The following is a 13,056-nucleotide window of genomic DNA, read 5'->3' on the forward strand; positions in this document are numbered from 1 at the left end:
GGCATGGTGGTGCATGCCTGTAGTCCCAGCTATTCGGGAGGCTGAGGCAGGAGAATCACTTGAACCCAGGAGGCAGAGGTTGCAGTGAGCCAAGATCACGCCATTGCACTCTGGCCTGGGTGACAGAGTGAGACATCATCTCAAAAAAAAAAAAAAAAGATGGGGGACAGCCTGTATTATTATGTTTTATGTCTTTTAGCTATGTGTCTACATTTTAAATTTTTATTGTTAAATAATTCAGAACAGGGATAATCATCGGCAGTTTGACATCCTGTACAGCAAGGCCTGATATTCACTTGTATGAACCAGAAAGGCTGTACTGACTGTTAAACTGTTAAGATACTGTATTTACATGCCAGTTGCAGCATAGTCGCTACCCTGAGCCTCCTAAGTACACTCCTGCTACACTGGCTAGCCAGTCTGTCTCCAACAACACCCAGCAACTGAACCTTTGAAACAGACATACCAGACCCTATAACTGCATGCCTGCAAATCAGATAATCTCAATGAAATGAACATATTTCTAGAATAACACAAACTATGGAAACTCACTCAAGAACAACTAGAAAATCTGAATGAACCCATAATAAGTAAAAATACTGAATTGGAGCTGGGCGCAATGGCTCATGCCTGTAATCCCAGGACTTTGAGAGGCCGAGGTGGGCAGAACACCTGAAGTCAGAAGTTCGAGACCAGCCTGGCCAACATAGTGAAACACCATCTCTACTAAAAATACAAAAATTAGCCGTGTGTGGTGGCACACACCTGTCGTCCCTGCTACGCGGGAGGCTGAGGCAGGAGAATCGCTTGAACCCAGGAGGCAGAGGTTGCAGCTGAGATGGGGCTACTGCACTTCAGCCTGGGTGACAGAGCAAAACTTGTCTCAAAAAAAAAAAAATCGAATTGGGAATTTTAAATTTGCCCCTGGCCCCACCCCCCTCAAAAAAGAAAAAAAGCTCAGATTCAGATGGCTTCATGGTCAGTTCTACCAAAAGTTGAAATAAGAATTAATACCAATGCTTCACAAATTCATACGAAAAACTAGAAGAGAGGGAACACTTCCCAACTTGTTCTGTGAGGACAGATTTTCCTTAGTAGCAAGTTAGAGAAAAATATCACAAGGAAAGCCCAATACCTCATGTGAATCTAGCAAACACAGCAATCCTCAATGAAATACTAGCAAACCAGTTCCAGCCACATATAAAAAGGATTATACACCATAAACAAGTGGGATTCATCCCAAGTATGCAATATTGGCTTAAAATCTAAAAATCAATATATTGTAATATATTTACAGAAGAAACAACATAGTCATCTCAATAGATGCAGAAAACTCATTTGACAAAATTCAGTATTCTTTCATGTTAAAAATAATAAACTAGGAAGAGAAGGGAACTTTTTCAGCCTGATTAAGAGCATTATGAAAAACCCATATCTAATATATGGAATGCTGAAAACTAATTCCTTCCTCCTAAGGTCAGGAACAAGACAAGGATGTTTGCTATATCCACTTACATTTAATATTATACTGGAGGTTGTAGCCAGTGCAATGTGTCAAGAAAAAAATAAAAGGCATCCAGATTGGCATGGAAGAAGTAAAACAAGCTCTATCTTAAATTACTGATGTTGTATATAGGAAATCTTAAAGAATCCACAAATAAAGCTATTAGAACAAATAGACAAGCACGTTTGCAGGATACAAGATAAATACTCAAAAATCATGTGTTATTCTATACATTAGCAATGAACAATCCAAAAATGAAATCAGACCAGGCACAGTGGCTCCTGCCTGTAATCCTAGCACTTTGGGAGGCGAGGTAGGTGGATCACTTGAGGCCAGGAGTTCAAGACCAGCCTGGCCAACATGGTGAAACTCCATCTCTACTAAAAAATACAAAAAACTAGCTGGGCATGGTGATGCACACCTGTAATCCCAGCTACTAGGGAGGCTGAGGCAGGAGAATCACTTGAACTTGGGAGGCAGAGGTTGCAGTGAGCCGAAATTGAACCACTGCACTCCAGCCTGGGTAACAGAACACAACTCTGTCTCAAAAAAACAAAATACACAAACAGCAAAAAAAGATAACAATAACTCCATTTACAATAGAATCAGAAAATATTTAGGGATTTCTTAAAAAGAAATACAAGAATGAAAATTATAGCCGGGCACGGTGGCTCACACCTGTAATCCCAGCACTTTGGGAGGCCGAGGCAGGTGGATCACAAGGTCAGGAGATTGAGACCATCCTGGCTAACACGGTGAAACCCCATCTCTACTAAAAATACAAAAACAAAATTAGCCGGGTGTGGTAGCAGGCACCTGTAGTCCCAGCTACTCAGGAGGCTGAGGCGGGAGAATGGCGTGAACCCGGGAGGCGGAGCTTGCAGTGAACCAAGATCGCACCACTGCACTGCAGCCTGGGCGACAGGGCGAGGCTCCGACTCAAAAAAAAAAAATTATAAAACATTGTTCAAGGAAATTTTAAAAGATGTACATGGGAAGAAGACACATATTCATGGATTGGAAGATTTAATATTGATAAGATGCCAATACTCTTTAAGTTGAAGTACAGATTCAACAGATTCACTCTCCATCAAAATTCCAGCTGGCTTCTTTGCAGAAATTGACAAATTGATCCTAATACTAATATGGAAATTCAGAGAACCCAGAATATCCAAAACAGTTTTTCAGATGATGAACAAAGTTGAAGGACTCACACTTCCTGGCTTCCAAAGTTACTACGCAGCTACGGTAATCAAGATTGTGTGTAGTAATGGCATATGACAGACTGTGTCTCCCCCAGATTCATCTGTTGAAGCCGTAACTCCTAATGTGACTGTATTTAGAGATAATGCCTATAGGAAGGAGTTAACTAAAGTTAAACAATTTCATGAGGGTGGGGCCCTAATGTGATAGAACTGGTAATTTTATAAGAACAGAAATAGAGAGCTCTTTCTCTTCACATGCATATGCCAAGGAGAGGCCATGTGAAGACACAGAGAGATGGCAGACCTTTCCAACCCAAGGAGAAAGCCCTCACGAGACACCAGTCAGGCCAGCACCTTATCTTGGATATGCCAGCTCCAGAACTGTGAAAAATAAATTTTTGTTGTTTAAGTTACCAATCTATGGTATTTTTTATAGTAGTCAGGCTGAATAACAAATAGCCATTTGGTCAATGGAACAGAATGGAGACTCACATATAAACCTATACGTCTAGAGTAAATTGATTTAAAATAAACATACCAAGACCATCTAATGGGGAAAGGATAGTTTTTGCAACAAATGATGCTGGGAAAACTGGAGATCCACATAGAAAAGAATGAAGTTGAACCCCTAATTCGTTCCATATAAATAATTCAGGATGTTTCAGATGACTACATTTGTGAGACCTGAAACTAAAACTCTTAGAAGAAAACAAGGGTAAATCTTTAAGACCTTGGATATGGCAATGGATTCTTAGAAATAACACCAAATCCACAAGCAACAAAAGGAAAAATAAATTAATAGACCTCATCAAAATTAAAAACTTGTGTGCTTTACAAAAACATGTATCAAAAAGTCAAGACCATCAGACCAAACGTGGGGCTTAAGAAAGAAAATCAAGTCTGGGCACAGTTGTTCATGCTTGTAATCCCAGCACTTTCGGAGACCAAGGCCGGAGGATCACTTGAGGCCAGGAATTTGAGACCATCCTGGGAAACATAGTGAGACCCCATCTCCACAAAATTCTTTTTTATAGCCAGACATGGTGATGCACACCTGAAGTCCTAGCTGCTCAGAGCCTGAGGTGGGAAAATCACTTGAGCCCAGGATTTTGAGGCTGTGGTAAGCTGATTGTGCCATTGCACTCCAGCTTAGGCAACAGAGCAAGACCCTGTACCTAAAAGAAGAAAAGAAAAGAAAGTCAAAAGACAACCTACAAAATAGGAAAAAAATATATCCAGTAAGAGATTCATGTAGAATATGTTAAAAACATGTTGGGAGCTGAAAAGGCCAAAGGGATCATGACCAACTCAGCATTCCACTGGAGGCTATATGATCAAACAGCAAAGTGTTTATCATGAATGCAGAATGTGGGCAAACTCATACTGCCCTGCCACCAAAAGGTTTGCTGAGGGCCTCACTCCCTGGCACTGGGCTCCTTAAAGTTATCTATTGGGAAATCTAACGCCTATTGTTTGAAGAATGCAGTCTTACAAGCCTGCTGTGAATCAAACTGCTGCCGACACCCACCCCCTACCCACCTCCACTTCTTGCTATCTCTTTTGCCTAATAAATATGGAGGGCTGTGTAAAGCTCAGGGCCCTTGTCCACTAGAGGCAAGGTGCCCCTGACCCCTTCTTCCAAATATACTCTTTTGTCTCTTGTCTTTTATTCCCGCGTTTGCCCCCCTTTATTCAGTCCCATAGGTCCGTGTGGGTTACACAGTGGCACCCCATACAGCAACAGGATCGGGTGCTCTACAAAAACACATGTCAATAATAAAAAAGACAAATAATTGGCATTTCGCCAAAGAAAAGATACAAATAGCCAACAAGCAAATGAAAAGATACTCAACATCATTGATCATCAAGAAATAAATAATGAAAACCACAATTAAATAGCGCTTTATGGTTGGGCACAGTGGCTCATACCTGTAATCCCATCACTTTGGGAGACTGAGGTGGGAGAATTGCTTGAGTCCAGGAGTTTGAGACCAGTCTGAGCAACATGGCGAGACCCTGTCTCTACAAAATGTACCAAAAAAAAAAAAAATAGTCAGACGTGGCGGCGTGCACCTGTAGTCCCAGCTACTTGAGAAGCTGAGATGGGAGAATTGGTCGAGGCTTCAGTGAGCTGTAATCATGTCACTGCACTCCAGCCTGGACAACAAAGCAAGACCCTGTCTCAGAAAAAAGAAAGAAAGAAAAAAATACCACTTCACACCCACAATGATGGTTTGAAATTGGTGTTGACAAGGATATGGAGAAAGCAGAACCCTCATCACTGCTAGTGGAATTGCAAAGTTGTGGATCTGCTGTGTAACAGTCTGATAGCTCCTCAAAATGATAAAGTTACTTGAACCAGCAGTTCCTTTCCTAGCTATACCCAAGAAAAATGAGCATATGTCCATGAAAAAAATTTTACATAAATGTTCATAACAAGCATTGTTTCTAATGTCAAAAATTGGAGACAACCCAATGGCCATTAGCTGTTTAATACAGATTCTTTGGCTACTCCTTGAAATTCTTACTTAGTAGATCTCTGTTGGAGCCTAGGTATCTGCAAGCACATGATGTGATTATCATTCTGGTGTTCTGAGAACCAATCTTAATACACCCTGCTCTACCCTTACCTTCTTGATTTTACTCTCCCAAGCCATGCCTACTATGGGATATAATTTCTTCCACACAACATGAAAGAAGCAGCCACCTTTCACACTACTTAGGTATCTTTTTTTTTTTTTTTCTGAGACAGGGTCTCACTCTGTCACCCAGGCTGGAGTGCAGTGGTATGATCTGGGCTCACTGCAACCTCTACCTCCCAGTTTCAAGTGATTCTCCTGCCTCAGTCTCCCAGGTAGCTGGGATTACAGACATGTGCCACCATGCCTGGCTAATTTTTGTGTGTTTTTTTGTTTTTTTTTTTTTAGTAGAGTTGAGGTTTCACCATGTTGGCCAGTCTGGTCTTGAACTCCTGACCTCAAGTGATCCACCCACTTCGGCCTCTCAGAAGTGCTGGGATTACAGGCATGAGCCACCACGCCTGGCCAGGTATCTTTTTAAATCTTGTATGAAATCATGTCACTGTTCTGTTGACAAACATCTTGTGACTTCATTTTCTCTAAAGTCCAAATCTCTTGACATACCTATGATATCCACCATAATCTGAACTCAATCTACCTCTCCAGCTACATCATTCACTATACTCTAATCACACTGACAATAGTTAACTGTACTTACAAAATTATAAGTTTAGAAGTGGCAATACACAAAAACCATCAACATCATATATTTCTGGCAGGGTTGATTCTCATATATAAATTTATTCTTTGAGTTTATAAGTTTATAAAAAATGAAACTTCACAAATAGAGGAACTTTTTTTTTTTTTTTTTTTTTGAGATGGCGTTTCGCTCTTGTTGCCCAGGCTGGAGTGCAATGGTGTGATCTCGGCTCACTGCAATCTCCGCCTCCTGGGTTCAAGCGATTCTTCTGCCTCAGCCTCCCCAGTAGCTGGGATTACAGGCATGCGCCACCATGCCCAGCTCATTTTGTATTTTTAGCAGAGGCAGGGTTTCTCCATGTTGGTCAGGCTGGTCTGAAACTCCGGACCTCAGGTGATCTGCCCACCTCGGCCTCCCACAAGTACTGGGATTACAGGCATGAGCCACCACGCCTGGTCATAGAGGAACTTTTATATTTATTCTTCAAATGTATTTCCAGTATTTTCTCATGTAGTACCCTCTGTTTTAAGAAAAAAAAAAAAAAAGTCCTCCTACCCCCCAGTTCTCCCCATATTTGCCTGTTGAAATTTTTTTTATAACCAGGCTTATAGTGATGTTGTCAAAGAAGAATTCAGTCCATTTGTGCTCTGTAACAGCAGTCCCTAACCTTTTTGGCACAAGGGACCAGTATTGTGGAAGACAGTTTTTCCACAGACCAGGGCAGAGATGGTTTCAGGATGATTCAAGCTCATTACATTTATTGTGCACTTTATTGTATGTGTGTGTGTGTGTATATATATATATATTTTTTTTTTTTTTTGAGACAAGGTCTCATTCTGTCACCCAGGCTGGAGTGCAATGGCAGATCTCAGATCAGTGCAACCTCAGTCTCCGGGGTTCAAGCGATTCTTCTGCCTCAGCTTCGAGTAGCTGGGACTACAGGCATTCACCACCACACCCAGCTAATATTTGCATTTTTAGTAGAGACAGGGTTTTCGCCATGTTGGCCAGGCTGTTTATTTTTATTATTATTACATTGTAGTATATAATGAAATAATTATACAACTGACCATAATACAGAATCAGTGGGAGCCCTGAGCTTGTTTTCCTACAACTAGATGGTTCCATCTGGGAGTGATGGGAGACAGTGACAGATCATCAGGCATTAGATTTTCATAAGGGACTGTGCAACCTAAATCCCTCACATGTGCAGTTCACAATAGGGTTCACGCATCTATGATCATCTAATGCTGCTGCTGACGTGTCAGGAGGTAGAGCTCGGGCAGTAATGTGAGCCATGGGAAGTGGCTTACATACAGACAAAGTATCGCTCACTCACCTGCTGCTCACCTCCTGCTGTGCAGCCCAGTTCCTAACAGATCACGGACTGGTAGCAGGCCTGTACCCAGGGGTTGGGGACTCCTGCTCTATAAGTCTTCTCAGAGTTAATCACTATTCCCATTAATATCCCCTTGTACTTCATTTGTACCTATTAGAATGTTTATCAATACCTAATATTAAAATTCTCTACTCACCCTGGACTTAGCACAATCTGATTTGTATTACAGTTAATTATATATTAATACTTAAATACCATTCCGTCTAGATTTTGATGTTTCTTCTTGAAGTCATGAAATGATTCCATTTATTTTTGAGTAATTCTACCTTCCTAATTATTTATTCTGCCAGCTCTTAGCACAAAGAGTTATACATGTTAGAAGCTCAAAAATGTTTCTTGAATAGAAATAAATTGAAAAGGCAACTGAAAGCAAATTCAAACTGTAGATGAAAAAAACTGCTTTTGAAACTAGTTACCACCACATATTAAGTAAAGTTGTCAACAGCAGAAAAAGTGTCCCATTATATATCTGTTTTTTATGGTGCTTTAAAAGCTTATAATCCTAGACATAGTCATGCAGATTCATATATACTCCATACAAAAACCAAGATTATAAATACTAATTCAATGAATAAAATGCAAATTACATATCAACAAATACAAATGGTAAACAAACTCACTTAATGGTTATGGAAGCAATGGTTGCATTCCCAACAATGAACTAAACACTTGGTGGTTTTGAAGAAATTAGAAGATGCAAAGTTTCTACAGAAGTAAACACATAATGAAGATCAGAGAATCTCTTAATTATGATTTTATTGTCAAACTGAGAAGGGCATGAGGAAACCATTACATCTTTTGTGATGAATTTCATGGAGAAAGTTGATTTTTTTTTTTTTTGAGACAGAGTCGTGCAGTCTTGGCTCACTGCAACCTCCTCCTCCCAGGTTCAAGTGATTCTCCTGCCTCAGCCTCCTGAGTAGCTGGGATTACAAGTACATACCACCTCGTTCAGCTAATTTTTGTATTTTTGGTAGATATGGGTTTTCACCATGTTGGTCAGGCTGATCTCGAACTCCTGACCTCAGGTGATCCATCCACCTTGGCCTCCCAAAGTTCTGGGATTACAGACGTAAGCCACTGCGCCTGACCAAGAAAATGGATTTTAAGGGTAATTCAAATGGCTAGGAAAAGACTGATTAAGTACTTGCAGAAGAATGTTTCTAGTATCAAGATAAGGAGGTATAATGGAAAGGACATAACTTTTGACATCTGATGGCTTTAGTTTCAGATCTCACCTTTACCACTCAAACTGTAACATTATTGATAATTAATACTGAGAGTGGAATACAGAAGTTAAAAAAATGAATATTATCTCATGAGCTAAACCAGAGTAGTCCAAAGGGTATCCATATTTTTATAAAAAGAAACAACAAAAATCTGATTTATAAGGATAATTATTTCGGAGACTAGTACTTCCTTAATACATATTCTCCCCTTGAAATCTCTACTTTTAAGCTGGGCACATTGCCTCTTAGAACAGATAGATCTAGCATTGTTTGCAATTAAGTGTGACCACATGACTGTATTCTAGCAAATAACAGGCAAACAGAAGTATTCTCTGAAACCTTTCAGGAAATTTCTTAAAGGACACCAGACATATACACTTTGCCCCTTCCCACTTTATTCTGTTGCTTGGAACATGGATGTGATCGCCAGAGCTCCATATTAAACTATGAGAGTGAAGTCCTCATCATCAGGACTGTGAGGCTGAAACCTGGAAGCCGCCTAATTCCTAGACTTTGGGATAACTACTATACCTGCACTATGTTGACTACTTCTGGACTTTAAACTTTGTCTTATTTAAGCCACTATGCTTTGGGGTATGTTTAACTCGTGTAGTGATTATGGTTTATTTTCTAAATCAGACTCATCTTCCTTGTTGATACTCCCAAAAAAGCAGCAGTGACATTTTATCTCCCAGGAAGTTGTTTTCCTAATACTAAATTCTCTAATTTTCCTATGCATTTCCTTATTTAATAGTTGTTGAGTCTAAAATTGGGGCCAGGCGTGGTGGCTCATGCCTGTAATCCCAGCACTTTGGGAGACTGAGGTGGGCGGATCGCTTGAGATCAGGAATTTGAGACCAGCCTGGCAAACATGGCAAAACCCTGTCTCTACCAAAATATACAAAAAATTAACCAGGCGTGGTGGCATATACCTGTAATCCCAGCTACCAGGGTGGCTGAGGCACAAGAATCACTTGGAGGTTGCAGTGAGCCGAGATCATGCCACTGCACTCTAGCCTGGGTGACAGAGTGAGACTCTGTGTCAAAAAAGAAAAATAATAATAATAATAATAATAATAATAAAGTTGGAGTAGAATGGCAAATTGAATTGAAGAATACATGCTGTAGAGTCAGACAGACTTGGATTCAAATTCTCATTTTCTCACTTATTAGCTATATAACTTGGAACAAAGTTCTTAACCACTGTCCAATCTTGATGTTGTTGAGATAGCAGATCTAAAATATCTGGTACATAGTAGGTTCCCAATAAATATTACTTTTTTTCTCAACTGAATTTTAAGACCCAGTTCAAATACTATTTCCTCAAACATATTTATTTAATTTCCTACTTAGAAATTGCTGTGGACTGAATGTGCCCTCCCCACCAACTTCATACATTGAAGCCCTAACCGCAAAAATGACCGTAGTTAGAGATAGGGTCTTCAAGGAGGTAGTTAAAATTAAATGAGGTCATAAGAGTCAGGCCCTAATCTAATAGGATGGGTGAATTTATAAGAAGAGAAAGAGATACCAGGTGTGCCCATGCAAGCAGAAAAAGCCATGTGAGAAAACAGCAAAAGGCATCCATTTCCAAGCCAAAAAGGCCTCGCCATAAATCAACCAATCCTATTGGCACCTTGATCTTGGACTTCTGGTCTCCAGAACTGTGAGAAAATAAATTTCTATTGTTTAAGACACCCAGTCTGTGGTATTTTGTAATGGAAGCCCTATCAGACTAATAAAGAAATCCTCAAAACATACTTGTTATGTCTCTCCTTATATCACTTTTTAAAAGTTACTTTGGTAACCACAGGGTTACTACTGCCCTGTGGCCGGGCGCAGTGGCTTACGCTTGTAATCCCAGTACTTTGGGAGGCCTAGGCGGGTGGATCACCTGAGGTCAGGAGTTTGAGACCAGCCTGAACAACATGGAGAAACCCCATCTCTACTAAAAATACAAAATTAGCTGGGCATGGTGGTGGGCACCTGTAATCCTAACTACTCAGGAGGCTGAGGCAGGAGAATCGCTTGAACCCAGGAGGCGGAGGTTGCGGTGAGCCAAGATCGCGCCATTGCACTCCAGCCTGGGCAACAAGAGCGAAACTCCATCTCAAAAAAAAAGTTACCTTGTAATTATATGTGTTTGTCTTCTCTACTGTAGTATTAGATCCTCAAAAACAGGAATCATGTTTTATGAATTTGTATCTTCCTTCCATAGCACCCATAACAATATATTGAACTTGTGTTGTTTTTTGTTTGAGTTTTTTGTTTGTTTGTTTGCTTGCTTGCTTGTTTTTTGAGACGTAGTCTCGCTCTGTCACCCAGGCTGGAGTGCAGTGGCACGATCTCAGCTCACTGCAACCTCCGCCTCCCGGCTTCAAACGATTCTCCTGCCTCAGTCTACTGAGTAGCTGGGATTACAGGCACCCGCCACCACACCCCGCTAATTTTTGTTATTTTTAGTAGAGAGAGGGTTTCACCACATTGGCCAGGCTGGTCTTTAACTCCTGACCTCGTGATCCGCCTGCCTCGGCCTCCTAAAATGCTGGCATCACAGATGTGAGCCACTGCGCCCATCCCTTTGGTTTTTGTTTGTTTGTTTGTTTTTGAGATGGAGTCTCGCTCTGTCACCCAGGCTGGAGTGCAGTGGTGCGATCTTGGCTCATTGCTACCTCCGCCTCCTGTCTCAGCATCCCGGGTAGATGGGACTACAGGCGTGCATCACTACGCCTGGCTAATTTTTGTATTTTTAGTAGAGACAGGGTTTCACCATGTTGGCCAGGCTGGTCTTGAACTACTGACCTCAAGCGATCCACCTGCTTTGGCCATACAAAGTGCTGGGATTACAGGTGTAAGCCACCATGCCCAGCCCTCTGGTACTTATTTTTTAGATGGACATTCAGAAATTGAGCCTGGGCACAGTGGCTCATGCCTATAATGCAAGCACTTGGGAGGCTGAGGAGAGAAGATAGATTGCTTGAGACCAGGATTTGGAGACCAACATGGGCAACATAGTGAGACCCTGGCTCTAAAAAAAAAAAAAATTACAAAATTAGCCGGACGTGGTGGCACACACCTCTAGTTCCAGCTAGGAACTAGCTTGAGGTGGGAAGATCACTGGAGCCCAGGGGCTTGAGGTTGCAGTGAGCTAAGATCACGCTACTGCACTCCAGACTGGATGAAAGAATGAGACCCTGTCTCTTTGATATTAATAATAAGTTGAACTTGCAAAAATGGGTTATTAGTTATTAATGTTAATCAGAAGTAAGACTCTCTAATCGTCTTTATTGGAGATTAAATATGGTTAAAGGAGACACATATAGGTGCCAAATTGACAAGAGGTAGACTGTGACTGTTAGTTTTATGTGTCAACGTGGTAAGGTTATAGTACGAAGTTATTTAATCAAATACTAATCTAAGTGTTGCTGTGAACATACCTTGTAGATATGGTTAACATCTACAGTCAGTAGACTAGTGTATATATGAGATTATCCTTGATACACTGAGTTGGCCTCTTCCAATCAGTTTAAAGTCCAAGCAAAACTGATGTTTCCTTGAAGAAGAAATACTGCCTCAGTACCATAACAACTCTTGCCCAAGGGTGAGCAGCTTACCAGTATTATCTACACATTTTGGACTTGCCAGCCTCCAAAATTTTGTGAGCCACTTTTTTGAAACAAGTCTGTCAATATTTATAGTCATCTGCTTCTGTTTCTCTGGATAACCCTGACTGATACAAGTACCTTTTTTTTTTTTTTTTTTTTTTGAGACAGAGTCTCGCTCTTTCGCCCAGGCCAGACTGCAGTGGCACTATCTGGGCTCACTGCAAGCTGTGCCTCCCAGGTTCACGCCATTCTCCTGCCTCAGCCTCTCGAGTAGCTGAGACTACAGGTGCCTGCCGCCGCACCCGGCTAATTTTTTGTATTTTTAGTAGAGACGGAGTTTCACCGTGTTACCAGGATGGTCTCGATCTCCTGACCTCGTGATCTGCCTGCCTCGGCCTCCCAAACTGCTGGGATTACAGGCGTGAGCCACCACGCCCGGCAATACAAGTACCTTTTACTTACTGTGCTTACCAGTGCTAGAATTTCCATTTTATTCCTTTTTGAAATGTTTCCTTATTGAGATTCTGTATTTGCTGAGTCATTGTTACCATATTTTTGTTTATTTCTCTGTGCCTTATTTCCCTTATACTACTTTCTTTGATGTCTTTGCTAAATGTCAGACTTCTGAGAATACTCAATTACTCAGATACAGTTTCTTTTTTAATTAATTAATTAATTTTTGGAGACAGGGTCTTGCTCAGTCACCCAGGCTGGAGTATAGTGGCAAGATCATTGCTCACTGCAGCCTCAAACTCATGGGCTCAAGTGATCCTCCTGCCTCAGCCTCCTGAATAGCTAGCACTATAGGTGCAAAGCCAACACACCTGGCTTTTATTTTTTATTTTTTATTTTTGTAGAAACCGGGTCTCCCAATAGGAATGCTTTTACACTATTG

At 41.0% G+C, this 13,056-nt stretch overlaps 1 protein-coding gene across 19 annotated transcripts in view; it reads left to right on the forward strand.

The window, feature by feature from the left end:
* Positions 1-13,056, forward strand: part of AAMDC (adipogenesis associated Mth938 domain containing) — a 97,076-nt gene that overhangs the window by 5,089 nt on the left and 78,931 nt on the right. For 2 of the 19 annotated variants that reach the window (XM_054526071.2, XM_054526074.2), the window contains exon 2: positions 5,637-5,757. The exons of 15 other annotated variants lie outside the window; for them this stretch is intronic. The gene's annotated coding sequence lies outside the window, so the exon portion shown is untranslated. Of the gene's footprint in view, positions 1-5,636; positions 5,758-12,487; positions 12,609-13,056 lie in introns of all 19 variants that reach the window. 2 more of the 19 variants (XM_063728217.1, XM_063728218.1) reach the window with 2 other exon arrangements.

Source organism: Pongo abelii, chromosome 9 (assembly GCF_028885655.2).
Source record: "Pongo abelii isolate AG06213 chromosome 9, NHGRI_mPonAbe1-v2.0_pri, whole genome shotgun sequence".
In the NCBI taxonomy this organism is placed as follows: domain Eukaryota; kingdom Metazoa; phylum Chordata; class Mammalia; order Primates; family Hominidae; genus Pongo; species Pongo abelii.